At 36.5% G+C, this 15,471-nt stretch overlaps 1 protein-coding gene across 6 annotated transcripts in view; it reads left to right on the top strand.

Moving 5' to 3' along the window:
• PLS1 (plastin 1) overlaps positions 1-15,471 on the top strand; it is a 97,219-nt gene that overhangs the window by 27,854 nt on the left and 53,894 nt on the right. The window contains exon 1 of one of the 6 annotated variants that reach the window (XM_074334019.1): positions 869-1,030. The exons of 4 other annotated variants lie outside the window; for them this stretch is intronic. The gene's annotated coding sequence lies outside the window, so the exon portion shown is untranslated. Of the gene's footprint in view, positions 1-868; positions 1,031-13,058; positions 13,543-15,471 lie in introns of those variants that run through there. One more of the 6 variants, XM_019753597.2, reaches the window with a different exon arrangement.

Genomic DNA, 15,471 nt, shown 5'->3' with positions numbered 1-15,471 from the left:
CAAGTCGTTGTCTTCAGTCTACTTGTGGAGGGCGCAGCTCACTGGCCCATGTGGGAATCGAACTGGTGACCTGGGTGTTATGAGCACTGCACTCTAACCAACTGAACCAGCCGGCTGCCCCCTGTACTTGCCTTTTTAAACTGGCTTGTGATATACAAACCCTTAACTTTTTCTTTCACTTTTGTGAAGCAGTTTTATAACAGCCATTCTTTACTTTTATGGAGCTATCAAAACAGGAATTTTAGACTTCCTCTTCAGCAAGTAAACCACTCAGTGAAAATCAACTGTAGATTTCATAAGTAAACCTGTTCTTGCCTCATTTAAAAAGTAGAATTGGACTATAACCCTCCAGGTACTTTCTAGCTTTAACACTGTATAAGTCTACATAATGATTCCAGTTACTATTGAAAGTTAAATTTGTACATTTGCTTGAATTTTACAGTCACTGTAAAAAAAAAAAAATTCAGTAGGGTGTAGTGTTTTGTTTTTTAATAAGTTTAACACTATTTCCTAATTCTTTTCAGGAATCTCAGTGTATACTTAATTGCTTGATGATTTTTTCCCATGGTGCAAACCAAATTGCTATTTCAAAATTAAAATGGCAAAGGAATATTTATAAAAATAACATAAGACTTTACAGGGCAGTCCCATTCCATAGGAAGACCTGCCTGAATGGAAGTTAAAGAGTAAAATATATATCCTGGTATATTTTAAGCACCACAGTCATAATCCGCCAGAAATGGCAATGACATCTATATTTTGCCTCTTGATTTTTTTTTTTTTTTATAGTTCTAAACCACACCCATGTTGCAAATTGGCCTTTCTACTTGAGACCAAGTTCTTACAAGATTAAAATCTGTAGTGGTAGGCAGAACACTTCAGTGTAGAGTTGCTTATTTTCTTTGGTCAAACACTGATTTTGGCAGAGGATTATTTGAGAATAGACACAGGTCAGAGAGACTGAATTTTAAATCTTCTGAATTGTTTCATTGGACCTTCAAATCTCAGGTGACAAGACCAACAGAAACAGGTATGCAAAAATATCCCTATGTTAATAGCAGTAATCTAGCCTCAGATTCTAGACTTGCTTTTTATATGATTGGTAAATTGATATAAGGCCCCTCATGGTTTTTTGTGTTTTTTATTTGTTTGCTTTTTAGTGCATTTCTTGCTTTTGGGATTGGGCTTTGCCTAATCAATGCAAATAGTAACCATAGTGTGATGGTCACATAGTTCTTAATTCTCTCTTAATTGTTCTGTTTTGAAAACTACTTCCTTAAACAGTATTTGTTAGGTAAGAAAGGACTGTTTTGGTTTATTCAGGGTTGGCTAAAAAAGTTTAAATTTACAATTTTTTTAAAAAACTTTTATTTATTTTAAGTGTGTTTTTCCAGGGCCCATCAACTCCAAATCAAGTAGTTGTTTCAATCTAGTTGTGGAGGGTGCAGCTCACAGTGGCCCATGTGGGGATCGAATGGGCAACCCTGTCGTTAAGAGCACCGCGCTCTAACCAACTGAGCTAACTGGCCGCCCCGGAATTTATAATTTTTGATTTGGCTTTAACTTTCCCTTTAGAAATATATATAAAGTTTTAGGAAAATGCTAAAGTGCCTGAATGTATTCTTTCTGTGCCATCTCAAATGTACATGATTCAAAGCCTGATTCTTTCACTCTGATGAAACAGCTTTTCTAGTCATGGATAAGCAAACCCTTTTTTCTAAAGGGATTCCAGAGACACATAAAACAAATAGTAGTAGAGAATATCACCAGAGCTAGAGATGTGGTAAGACTATGCAACGCAAGCATCTGGACTCTGAAGAAAATGCCTAAATTGAAATAAATTCTTTTTTTTGCTTTTCTACATTTTTAAGTCCAGAATGTATTTGGAGACAGTGTTCTTGCTTCAAAGCTTTTTTTCACTGTTTTATTGAATTTGGGAAGAAGCTGACGGCTTTCATAAAGACAGTTTCCTTATAAATAGTGTCCAGATAAGTGTGCTGTCTTTCACTTGGAGCATTTTTAATGGTTTCTGAAGTTGCTGAGAACCCTATATCTTTCCGCTGTAAGCTATATCTGCCTAACTTTAGCTCTTTTCTTAGTAAAGCAGAAAATGAGCAGTTCTCAGTCCATGTAAAACTGAGACGCTCTTGAATGATGCATGTCGAGGAAACTTGGATACTGATACTGCTGGCAATTTGCACAGGTCTTAGTGCCAAAGAATTAAATACTATTGAGTTTTCTTAAAAGAAGCCAGCTTTTGAAAAGCTAAGTATGGTCCCCTTTCCAGTGACCTGAGCTCTCAAACCTAAGTAGAAAGTTAAGACTTATCTGCTCAGCTCCGTGAAGAAGGCAACCGTTGAAATTAATTTTGTATGCTTTACTCTGTGGCTCTTCTTGGATGAATGAACACATCATGACCAATTAACTCTGGAAAGTGAGTGCCATGGACAAATCTCACGTAGTTCTTAAAAAAACCCTTTATGACTTTCTTAGGAACCAGAATTCCCTTTCGGGCTGGCATAACTCAGACTCCGACAAAGGCTGTGCCCTTGTGCCAGCCCTCTCATAATGAGCCAGCCAGCCAAATGCTCAATTGTGTTTCTGCGGAGGGGGATAGCATTCCTTTATGATCCCCAGTTTGGATCAGCTTACCACCCAAAGCATGATATTTGATTACCCTTATTATGTTCCTTTGCGTAGCTACAAACGTTACTAATGGCATGGCTTTATCTAACCATTAGAAAAGTCCGTGTTCAGCCGACTTCAGTCCGTACTGTAACTGGCCCTGCTGTCTGAGACCCCAGTAATGCGAGCCTATGGAGAATGGTGCGGCCTTCGGTTTAGGTGTGCACTGTAAGTGCATACATCTGGAACTCCTGAATATATTCCACTGAGTGTCTGTTTTTCCTTCTAAGTGACGATTTTAATCTCTAATGCTCATTGTGTCTGCGCTTGAATTGCCTTAAGAATTATAAAAGTTTACCGACCTTTTCTGACCACATCCTTCTATTGGAATTGAGGTTTTGGTGTTCTTTCTCTCTCTTCCAAATGTTTCCAACCCAGTTCTCAGTTTGGCAGGGTAGAGGAGATGCTGATATTAACCAGTAAAAGTGTGTTGTTGTTAACTAGTATCTCATGGCACAATGTGCACACAGGGCACTATTTGTTGTCCATGACTGTGTAAAGCTGTATTTTATATAGTCTTGATAATTTTGAATTGTTTGTCCAGCATGTAGTCACATTTGCCCTGTTTTCTAATGGAGCTGGTGTAGACTCATATAGAAGTGGAGGTGTCGGCCCTGCCATTTTTTAGTACTTGTGGCATATGTTCAGTACCCTGTTTCTTTGTAGGCGTCTTTTAAAGCTCCTTGGCCATTTGGTGAAGATAGTTGTGATATCAGCTAGATTATATAATCCCCGAATCTACTCACCAGGTATGCATAAACTGCAGGATGCCAGAAATGCTGGAAGTGATCAAAGGAATGATGGCCCACTATCCAGCCTCGGCTTTGTGCCCTGTGCTCTCCGCTCCTGGGGTATGCCTTGAGGTGTTTGTGACATAGGCTCATCTGTCAAACGGATGCTAGTGAAAATACATATGTTAAATGTTTGTAAATTTAGTTTCATTTTCTAGTATTTCTTCCTAATATTTCTTGCACTCAGGTGGAAACCACCGGAGTTCCTGGTGACTTTTGTCTTACGAGGACTAAAGGTTTGGCCTCACAAGGGTGTGGCCTGTTTTCTCATTTGTAAGTAGAGGGGGTTGGAGTGGATGACTTGAAGGTTTTTATCTGGATTTTGACCCCATTTAGTTTTCCATCTGTTTTTTTGACTGGTACAGGCCCATGCCTATAAACTCATCCTTATAAGTAAGTAACTCTCACTGCTTGAAGTTGTTTCTATGAGGAATAATTTTCAGAAATATGAGTGACATTGGCATGTGCTTTTTAACTCAAGATTTTAGAAATATCTGTTACACCCACACCACAACTTTAAAAGTCTCCTTACTCTTCAGTAACTCATGGTTGTCTGTGTGCATGTTTGCCTTTCCTGAGGCGCAGTGTTTCATTGGTCAGTTTACATCAGCACATCTTGCTGGTTAACCGATTGTTTTGCACTGAAAATGTCAAAGACTGATGTTGAGAACGTGTTCTGTAGGAAATCATTTTTAAATGTTTTCTTCCCAAGGGGACTTTTTGGGAAAACCTGGGCTGGAGTTCACAGTCTGCAGCCTGTAGAACTCTAGGGGGCCCATGTGAGCTTGGGGGTGGGATGTATATCCACAGCTCCGTGAATATGAAAATTCCTCTCTGGTGCATTTTCCTGTGTGGTGGGCCTGTCGCTTTTTATCAGAAAGGCTAAAAAATCAGAAGACCTTTAAGATCAATGCCATAGGGATAATCTAGGCATTTCAATGTAAACTTATTCATCTAAATTTATGCTTACTTTCTAACCTGATTTGCATCACTTTTGTATGTTTTCAACTTTCTACAACATTTGTTATTTATTATGAAAATCAGTAGCATTATTAGTACTACTTAGTACTGTGCTCTGAAAACACCATGCTTTATGCTTAATAACTTTTGTACTCATATCATCTTGCTTATGAGTGGTAATTCTTGCTGAATGTAATAAATAAATAGAATTTTACTTCTTAGAAAAAAGGAGAATTGGGGGTTAAATTAGAATTGAGGAAGTTAAAAACCATGTACATGTTTTTGTGAACCTCTAGTCATCTGTGTTTCCCTGAAAATAAGACCTACTGGACAATGAGCTCTAACACGTCTTTTGAAGCAAAAATTAATATAAGATCCCATCCTGTATTGTATTGTATTGTATTGTATTGTATTGTATTGTATTGTATTGTATTGTATTGTATTGTATTATATTGTATAAGACCTGGTTTTATATTATATTATATAAGACCCGCTCTTATATTATAGTAAAATAAGACCGGGTCTTATATAAATTTTTGCTCCAAAAGACGCATTAGAGCTGATTGTCCGACTGGGTCTTATTTCTGGGGAAACACAGTAATTTCAGTGTCTACATAAAAGGGCTCATATCTTTTCTTTAAATATCGTGCGGAAAGATGATTTCTTGGTTTCCTTGACGACCTATTTCATGTCTTCATTGCTCTTGGACATTCAAGAGTCAGTGTGGTTTATCGAAAGGAACGTGAGACTCTGGGCACACTCTTAGGCACACTGAAAATAGTACCAGCTTTGCCACTTACCAGCGAATGACCTACCTATGTCGATTGACCTTTCTACCTCTGTCTCTTCATATGTAAAATGGGAATAAAATATGAGGAAACAGATAATGCTATTATATATGTGTAAAATTTTTATTTTCAGTTCTGCTTAATGCACTGAATTGACATGAGTCACGTGTAATAATATATGTGAAAGTGCTTTACAAATTAGAAAGCACTTAAGTGTGGCACTTACTTCTCTTGATAATGGCATGTGTTCCTTACAATATCATGGGTCTTGGGCCACTATGAAGAATCAGTTTGAAACTGTTTTTCTTTCACAAAGTTTAGGTTATTATTATTAACTAAGAATAAAATCTGTAGTGAATTTGCCTTGAGAGACTTATAGTAACTGAATAAACAGATTTAAAGGAAAAATCCATCATATTAAAACATACAAAGAAAAATCATTGAATCAGCCAATTAATGTTATTTTAAGATTCTGAAATTAACTAAAGTAAAATTTTCCAAGATTGCAAAAGTTGGGTAGGGTCAGACTAACTCTATGAGCAGAATGATTAAATACCCTGTGACGGGTCCAGAGTACCTTCCCAGACCTAGCCTGATATGGAGTAGTGGAAACATGGACCCTGACACCGTCGTTTAAATTATATCACTCTAGTGCTTACCCTAGCTGAGAGGTTATTAGACAAGTTCCTTAACCTTGGTGAGCTTGAGTTTCTTTTGAGATTTAACTGCTACATTTGGGGGTTGTTTTAAAGATTAGAAATAATTATATAAAGTGCCTGGCACATAGATTCACTTCATATAGTAGATAGTATCAACAGTAAAAAAAGTGTTGTTAATTCCATGTTTGTACATTTCTGTGTCCAGGTAGGTCTGCTGTTTAGGCCCATTCGTCATTTAGCCTTTCATTCCAGATGTTTTCTATTTCAGCCTAAGAATAAATCCTGACACACATAAGTGTTTCCTCTGTATTCGAAAATTGAAATGTTAACTTAGAGGAGTTGCTATATAATTTGCTTTAAAAATAGGTTTCCTGCTATATTTTCTTAAAACCAGATGAAGAGGATGGTTAAGAAAAATGCATTATGGAAAGAAGGACCACTGTATGCAGTTGTAGGATGTGCCCTAATGTGATACGATTTTCTTTAAATTTTTGTCATATTTTAAATCATAAAATAATGAAACATGCGAAAGAATAATGAGAATAATATAATATTATTCATATTTTCTCTGCTCAGATTTAAGAAATATCAGCAATTGTCATTTATTTTATATATCAGCTTTTTATTTTCTATAAGAAATAAAACATTGGAGCTATGATTGAAGGGCCCCCATTTTTTTCCCCTTTTTTCTTTGTTTTTTTGGTCCACTCCCCGCATGCATTTTAATCCCTTCCTCTTGCCAACAATCCTAAAGTTGCCCCATGTTGTTCTTCTCATCCAGCTTTATATATTTGCCATTAACATTTCCATTAATAATATAAAGTACTATTTTGTTTTATCTATTTATTTTATTAGTTTTAGGTGTATAAAACAACATCGTGATTAGATATTTATACACCTCACAAATAACCCCAATAAGTCTATTACCCATCTGACACTGTACATAGTTATCAGAATATTGACTGTATTCCCTATGCTGTACTATGTATCCCCGTGACTATTTTTTAAAATTATAGTTGACATTTAATATTATTTTATATTAGTTTCAGGTGTACAGTGTAGTGGTTAGACATTTGTATAATTTATGCAGTGATGCCCTCAGTAAGTCTAGTACCCATCTGACACTATACATAGTTTTTATAATATTATTGATTATATTCCTCACATTGTACTTTACATCCCTGTGACTCTTGTGTAACTACCAATTTGGACTTCTTAATTCCTTCACCTTTTTCATCCAACTTCCCAGCCCCCCTCCCATCTGGTAACCATCAGTTTGTTCTCTGTATCTCTGGGTGTGTTTATGTTTTGTTTGTTCATTTAGTTTGTTCTTCAGATTCCACGTATGAATGAGATCATGTGGTATTTGTCTTTCTCAGTCTGACTCACTTCACTTAGCATAATACCCTCTAGGTCCATCCATGGTGTTGCAAATGGTAACATTTCATTCTTTTTTATGGCAGAGTAATACTCCATTGTATAAATGGACCAGAATCTCCTTCTTGGCTATTGTAAATAGTGCTGCATATCATATATATCATTGGTGAATATCTTCTCCCATTTAGTAGGCTGCCTTTTTATTTTGTTGGTTTCCCTTGCTATACAAAAACTTTTTAGTTTGAGGTAGCCCCATTTGTTTATCCTTTCTTTTCTTTTTGTTGCTCAAAGAGATATATTAGTAAAAATATTACTAAGGATAATGTCCAAGAGTTTACTGCCTATGTTTTCTTTTAGGAGTTTTATGATTTTGGGTCTTACATTTAAGTCTTTAATCCATTTTGAATTTACTTGTATACTTGTATGTGGAGTAAGAAGGTGGTCCAGTTTCATTTTTTTGCATGTAATGTCCAGTTTTCCCAACACCATTTATTGAACAGACTGTCTTTACCCCACTGTGTATATTAAATGATCATATAGGTGTGGATTTATTCCTGGGCTCTCTATTCTGTTCCATTGATCTCTGTCTGTTTTTATGCCAGTACCATGCTGTTTTGATTACTGTAGCGTATAGTATAGTTTGATATCAGGTATCTTGATGCCTCCAGTTTTGTTGTTCTTTCTTGGGGTTTCCTTGCCGTAGCTATTCGGGATCTTTTATGTTCCATATAAGTTTTAGGATTATTTGTTTTAGTTCTGTGAAATATGACTTTGGTATTTTTGTAAGGATTGCTTTGAATCTATAGATTACTTTTCGTAGTATAGAGTACTCTTTTAAATGTTTTAAAATTTTCACAGATGATATCTGCTATACATTTTTCTCATTTAACATATATTTCCAAAATTTTCTCATGTAAATACAGATATATACTTCATTTAAACTGTTGTGCAGTATTTCAGTAAATGAATATAATTACCTAGTCTTCTGATAAGGGACATTCAGGTTGTTTACAATTTTTGATCCTATAAACAGTATATTTTGGCATATTTGTGTAAGAGTTTCTTTGGGATAAATTCCCAGAAGTGAAATTGTGGGCCATACAATATGCATGCCTTCACCTCTTGCAGACATACCACTTTGGAGACCAATGTGGCAACAAGAGCTTCTGGTTTTTTATATCCTCTCCAGTACTTGATGTTACCATCTATTTCAGTTTGGGCAGCCTGATGGGTTTAAGATGTTAGGTCATTGTTTTCATTTACATTTTCAATTTTGTGTAGCTGTTAAATTAATGTTTAAAATCTATGGCATAACCCCATTAAAAAAATTATACATGTATCTAAGTATTTATATATACATGAATTTTTGTAAATTGAAATAGTCCAGAAAGATACTTCCCAAGTTTTGCAGTAGTTTTAGATTTTTATACTGAGCATGAAGTGTTTTCTAATTTACAAACAAAAAAATTTAAATGTACAGCTTAAACTTTGGCTTCTGGATAAGATGATGTGCCAGGGACTGAATTCACTCCCATGTTTGAAATCACCAATAAAAAAAAAAGACAAAATGGAAAAAAATACATGAAATGGTGGTTTTCAAATTGTAGAAAACTGTGGAAATCAGGCAGCCAAGGACAGTGATCTTTGAAAGTCAGAAAATAAACAAGGTGACCCCTCCAACTGCGTCATTTACAGTCTTGAGAGTATTCAGGCTCCAACGCAGGGAGGTGACTGAGTAGAGAAGGGCTTCGGTGCTGAGACTGTGGAGAGACAAAGGCATCAAGATTTCACTGTACACACTACTAGAGAAAAACACCACACAGAGAGAATTCCACAGATCTCAGAGGGTCCCCCTCCAGTATGCAGCAGAGTTCTGATCAGGGCATATGTGTGAGGAAACTACCTGGAGGCCAGGAAAAAACCACCTGAAAGGATTGAAAAGAATGCTTGGCACTCACAGCAGGCTAGAATAGTACCTGTTCCCATCAGCCAGACTGAAATTTACAGGGTATTGGGTAAAGTACTGAGAACCATCTTGCCTCAGTAGTGGGAAATATTTAGCCCTTAGAGCATCGCTTCTCAGTCTCAGCATTGTAGAAAGTTGGCTGGATAATTCTTTGTTGTAAGGAGGTCTCTTGTGCATTGTAGGATGGTCTGGCCTCAATATACCAGATGCCAGTACACCTCCTCAGTCATGACAGTCACAAATGTTTCTAGACATTGCGAAATGTCCTCTGTGGAGCATATAATCATCGCCTGTTAGGAACCACAGCTCTAGAGTAAATTCTGCTCTGGTCCTGCCTAACAAAACTTCAGAACAAGACCTGAAAGATCAAAGTCTTTCTCAGTAATTTACATCTGAGAACAAAGATCAGGAATAGCTTTGGGGTACTTTTTGTAGAAATAGAAAAAAATAAAATAAAAAAAAATGAATATGGAATCTCAAGAGTTAGCAAATAGCCAAAACAATCTTGAAAAAGGAGGACAAAGTTGGAGGCTTCATACTTCCTTTTTTCAAAACATACTACAAAGCAACAGTAATCAAGATGGTGTGATACTGGCTTATAGACCAAAGGAACAGAATAGAGAACCTACAGATGAACCCTTGTGTATATGGCCAAATGATTTTCGACAGGGGTCCCAAGTCTGCACAATGGGGAAAAGACAGTCTCTTCAACAAATGGTGTTAGGAAAATTGGATATTTATATGCAAAAGAAGTAAGTTAGACCCTTACTTATACCATACGTTTACCATAAACAAAAATTAACCCAAGATGGATCAAAGACCTAAATGTAAGATGTAAAACTGTAAAACTCTTAGCAGAAAACACAAGGGGAAGCTTCAGGATATTGCATTTGCCAATGATTTCTTGGATATGCCACCAAAAGAACAAGCAACAAAAGCCAAAGTAAATGGATGCGACTCTATCAAACTTAAAAACTTCTGGGCATCAAAGAAAACAATGAACAGAATTTGCCTTACGTAGGTTGAAAAGGCATCCTACAGAATGGGAGAAAATATTTGCAAATAATACAGCTGATAAGAGTTAATATCCAGAATATATAAGAAAGTTCTTCAACTCAACAACAACAAAAACAAATAACCTGATTAAAAAATGGGCAAAGGACTTGAATAGGCAGTTCTCTGTAGAAGATATACAAGTGGCTAACAAGCATATAAAAGATGGTCAACATTACTAATCATAAGAGACATGCAAATTAAAACCACAACAAGAAATCACCTCACATTCATTAGGATGGCTGATTTCAAAAGAACAGAAAATAACAAGTGTTGGCAAAAGATGTGGGCAGCTTGGAACCTCTGTGCACTGCTGGTGGGAAGGTAAAATGGTGCAGCCATAATGGAAAACAGTATCATTCTTCAAAAAGTAAAAAGATAGAGTTATACCATATAATCCAGCAATCCCACCTCTGTGAGTATATATCAAACAGAATTCAAAGCAGGATCTCAAAGAGATATTTGTACATCCATATTCATTGCAGCATTATTCACAGTAGAAGCAACCCAGTAATCACACTAAAGGTTAATGGACTAAACACCCAAGTTGAAAAGCAGAGATAGTCAGATTGGGTAACAACTCAAGATCCAGCTATATGTTGTCTTAAAGAAATACACTTTAAATATAAGATACAGATAGGTTAAAAGTAATGGGATTGAAAAAGATATATTATGGTAGCACTAATCAAAAGAAAGCTGGACTCTGGCTATATTAACATCAGGCAAAGTAGACTGTTAAAGCAAAGACTATTACCAGGTATAAAAAAAAGTTTATTTCAAAATGATAAACGGGTCAATTCATCAAGAGAAAAGAACAGTTCAAATATTTATGTGCCTAATAGCAGAACTTCAAAATAAATGAAGCAAAACTTGATGAACTACAGTGAGAAATAGATCCACAATTATAGTTGAAGATTTCAATTGAATAGATGCAGTAGACATAAATTCAGTAAGGATATAGAATAGTTAACATATCATTTAACTTGCCTTGTTGATATTTTACAACACTCCACCCAATAGCAGCAGAATACACTTAAAAGACACAGAATGTTTACTAAATTAGGTCATATGCTGGGCCATAAAACAAGACTCAATATAAATTAAAAGTCAAAACATGTTCTCACCACAATGAAATTAAATTAGAAATGAAATTAGGGAAATCCACAAATATTTGGAAGCTAACACACTTCTTAATAACCCAGAGATAAATGAAGAAATTAAAAGGGGAATTAGTATTTTGAATTGAATGAAGATGAAAGCACAACATATCAAAATGTGTGAGATGCCACTAAAGCAATACTCAGGGGGAACTTACTGCACTAAACAACCATGTTTGAAAAGAAGAAGGTGACTTCACCTTCCCCTAGAAACTAGAAAAATAAGAGCAAAGTAAACCCAAAAGCAGAATAAAGAAAATAATAATGATCATAGCAGAAAACCAGGACAGACAACAGAAAAACAATAGAGGAAAATCAATGAAACTAAAAGCTGGTTTTTGAGATGATCAGTGAAACTGATGAATATCTAGCCAGACTAATAAGAATAAAAAAAGAAACAAATCAATATAAGGAATGAGAGAGGTGACATTACCACAGACTCTACAGATATTAAAAGGAGAATAAGGAAATACTTTGAGCAACTTTATGCCAATACATTTAATAACTTAGATAAAACTGAGAAATTCCAAAGCCTACTTAAGAAGAAATAGATAACATGAATAGCCCTCTGTTTATTACAGAAATTGACTTTGTAGTTAGAAACTTTCCCACAAAGACACCTCCAAGTCTAGATGGCTTCTAATGAATATTTAAGGAACAAATAATACCTATTTATAAACTCCTTCAGACAATTAAATAGGGAATGTGTCCCAACTCCCTGATGAGGCCAAAATTATTCTGATGCTAAAACCATACAAAAATTACAAGAAAACTACAGATCATTATTTTTCATGAACATAGATGCAGAAATTCTAAACAAAATGTTAGCAAATTGAATCCAGTAATATATAAAAAGAATAATGCATCGTTACCAAGTAGGGTTTATCCCTACTTGGGGGATATATAAATATCCCCAGGAAAATAAAGATTGGTTTAGCATTTGAAAATCAGTCATTAAAGTTGACATAGTAAATAAACAAAATTATAGTCATTTCAGAGACACAGAAAAAACATGCAACAAAATTGACTTTGCTGATAAAAAAACTCTCATCAAAGTAGGAATAGATGGGATGAACTGGAGTGTTGAATGACTCTTGGGCAGTACCCAGTGGCACAGCTGCTTGGTCTGAGGGAGCTGAGGAAGACTCCACAGGGCAATGGCTTTTAACCTGGGTCTGGGCTAATCAGGAATTGGCAGGGCAGGGAAGGATGAAGGGTATCTGGGAAAGGCTGTGTTGGTGTCTGACCACGTGGCAGGGTTGTAGGCATCTCACTAGACATCAGTTTGGATTTATTCTAGTAAGACTTCAAGGTTTATCCCTCTTTTTTCAAAATTCTTTTTAGCTGTCTTGTAGGAATGGTTAAATGTTAATCTTCACTTTTTCCCTGCCTTTTCTTCATCTCCTGTCATAAAAGTAATATATAGTCTTTGTGGAAAATACACATCTGTATAGAAAAAATTAAATTGTCCATAATCTCACCACCTTCACCTCCCAAATAGCTCCAGTAGCCATTTTATATATAATATCTCATTCATTTTTAAAAATATACTTTTAAAAATGCCCTTTTTTGACTTATGACTGAAATTCTTCTTGTATCTCTGAACATTTCAGACTTACTACTTGTTTCAAAGTCTCTCTCATGATTCTCAGTTTGGAAGTGATGCGTTCTTATAGGATTTGTCATTTTGTCTGTGAGCGCATCTTTAGGGCATTTTCTTCTGCTGGAGTTCAGCATATACACCAGATGATGGACGTGGGCACTTCCATCTCTGCCTCTGCCAGATTCCTGTGGGTTCACTGGTTTCTGCAGTGAGGTGATGTGAGTTCAGGCCCTGCACTCACACCCAGGGCAGCTATGGGGTTCTGATTTCTCATGGGTGCTGTTTTCTATCTGGAGTCTGTGGCGAATATCCCAGAGAGGCCCGGCCCTTCCTGTTTTCCTGCTTTCTGTCCCACTTCCAACTTTCTGCTGTGTTTAGGGCTGGGGTTTTAACTTCTGTCTTTTGAAATGTGAACGTAGACCTGCGCTTGCTGGACTTCATTTCTGGTACCAGAAGATTTCTTTTGTTGCTGAGGCTCAGATACCTACTGAAAAAATTGAAAGGTTTGTATGTTATCCAGCATTTCTATATGTTTGAAGCAGGAGGGTAAACTTGCCTTATTACCTCTACGATCTTGACTACCCACTCTTTTCTTTGCATAGATATATACTTTAAAGAAAGTTGGGAATATACTACACATACAGATAATCTCCTTTTTTTTTAACCTAATAATATATTGTTAATTTTTTTCTCTTATTTTTGAGAACATGATTTTTAATGACTGCCTGATGCTTCTTTTATAAGAGTTTACCAATTTTTATTAAACAAATCTGTTGTTAGAAGTCTAGGTTGTTTTAGTTTTTCTGTTATTGTAATGATGAAATGAACATAATTATAACAATATATCTCTGCTCATTTCACATTGTTTCTGTAGAATAATTGCTACAAGTTGAATTCTTTCATCAACATTTTTGAGACTTTTGATTATGTTGTTGCTAAATTATCCCACACAAGGTTTTTTTTGAGTTGGCACCTCACAAGTGGGGGTAGTCAGTTTGTAACCCATACAGCAGGTCTCCATGTTTCCTAGAACCATTTCTCTGATTCTTATGTTTCTTTTTTTGTTGTTGTTTTTGATTACAGTTGATGTTCACTATTATATTAGTTTCAGGTGTACAGCATGATGGTTAGACATTTATAGAACTTACGAAATGATCCAATAAGTCTTGCACCCACGTGACACTATATAGTTACTACAGTATTATTGACTATACTCCCTGAGCTGTACTTTATATCCCCATGACTATTTTGTGACTGCTGATTCTTTTTTTTTTTTTTTCTGTCTAGTTGTGGAGGGTGCAGCTCACTGGCCCATGTGGGACTCAAACCGGGCATGTTGGTGTTATGAGCACTGCGCTCTAACCAACTGAGCCAACCTGCCGCCCCCATGACTGCTGATTCTTATCTTTATAAACATATGGCTGCTAATTTTCTGGGCAAAGCAATGGTATTTCATTGTGATTTTAATTTCCATTGGTTTAATGACCATTTAAGAAGATATTTTGAGTAGGTCAGTGGTTTTTCACTTTAAGTTTTTTTTCTTAAACAGTCATGTGGACCTTGTGTGACCACTAACTTGTCCTATTGTTATTTACTTTTCTCCTATTGTCTTCTAACAAAGTTGGATCTTAGGTGGAAGTTCTGTTTGGTGACCGCATGATGGGTGAAAGGATGCAAGTTGTATTATAGAGGCTGAGAAAAGAATTGAATTGCTCAACATAAGAAAAGTGATTGGGCTGGAGGTTGAGGAAGAAAGGACCTTAGAGAAGGCAGGCTGAAGACCACGAGTTGGGCAGGGGAGGAGGCCCTCTCCCAGAGAGAACATTTGAGGAAAGGTGGAGTAATTAAAGGCAATTTTGCAGAGTTTTGCCCAATGGTGTGCAATGTAGATGTTCTTCTCTACCTCTCCACAAAATCTTAAGTAAAATATTTCTCATTGGCTTTATTTGGGGGAATATGTTGAAGCTGATGGGCACAAAGCAAGAGCCAAATACTTGATGAGGAGAGCTGGGAAGAGCAGGAAGGAACCTCCTGAGGTAGCGCCAGTAAGACACCTGATTAAAGCAGTGACAAATAAAGACAGAGAGGTGGGGGTTATTCCGGAATTCAGAGGATTCGGTGGTAAGTTACGGTGTTTGGAGGTGAGAGGGTGATGGAGTCAGGATGACTTCGAGGCTTACAGCTTGGGAGACTATAAATACGAGATGTCCCAGATGACTGGAACTGACCTTGGGAGGAAAAGTCACTGTTTGCAGGCTTGTCAGTGGGACTGTGGATGGGTGACGAGGGCCCAGAGAGGAAGCGTCTCTCTTCTCACTGATGATGAAAGGGGTCTTCCCCATTGTTCCTGTTCTCATAGAAGCGCTAGGGTCCTGTTATAGCTCAGAGAAAGGAGAGGGATCTATACAACTAGCATTGGTCTTCTCAAGTGA

The sequence above is a fragment of the Rhinolophus sinicus genome, linkage group LG01 (genome assembly GCF_036562045.2).
Source record: "Rhinolophus sinicus isolate RSC01 linkage group LG01, ASM3656204v1, whole genome shotgun sequence".
Lineage (NCBI taxonomy): Eukaryota > Metazoa > Chordata > Mammalia > Chiroptera > Rhinolophidae > Rhinolophus > Rhinolophus sinicus.
The sequence above is the reverse complement of the archived record's forward strand: the minus strand, read 5'-3'. Positions and strand labels throughout refer to the sequence as shown.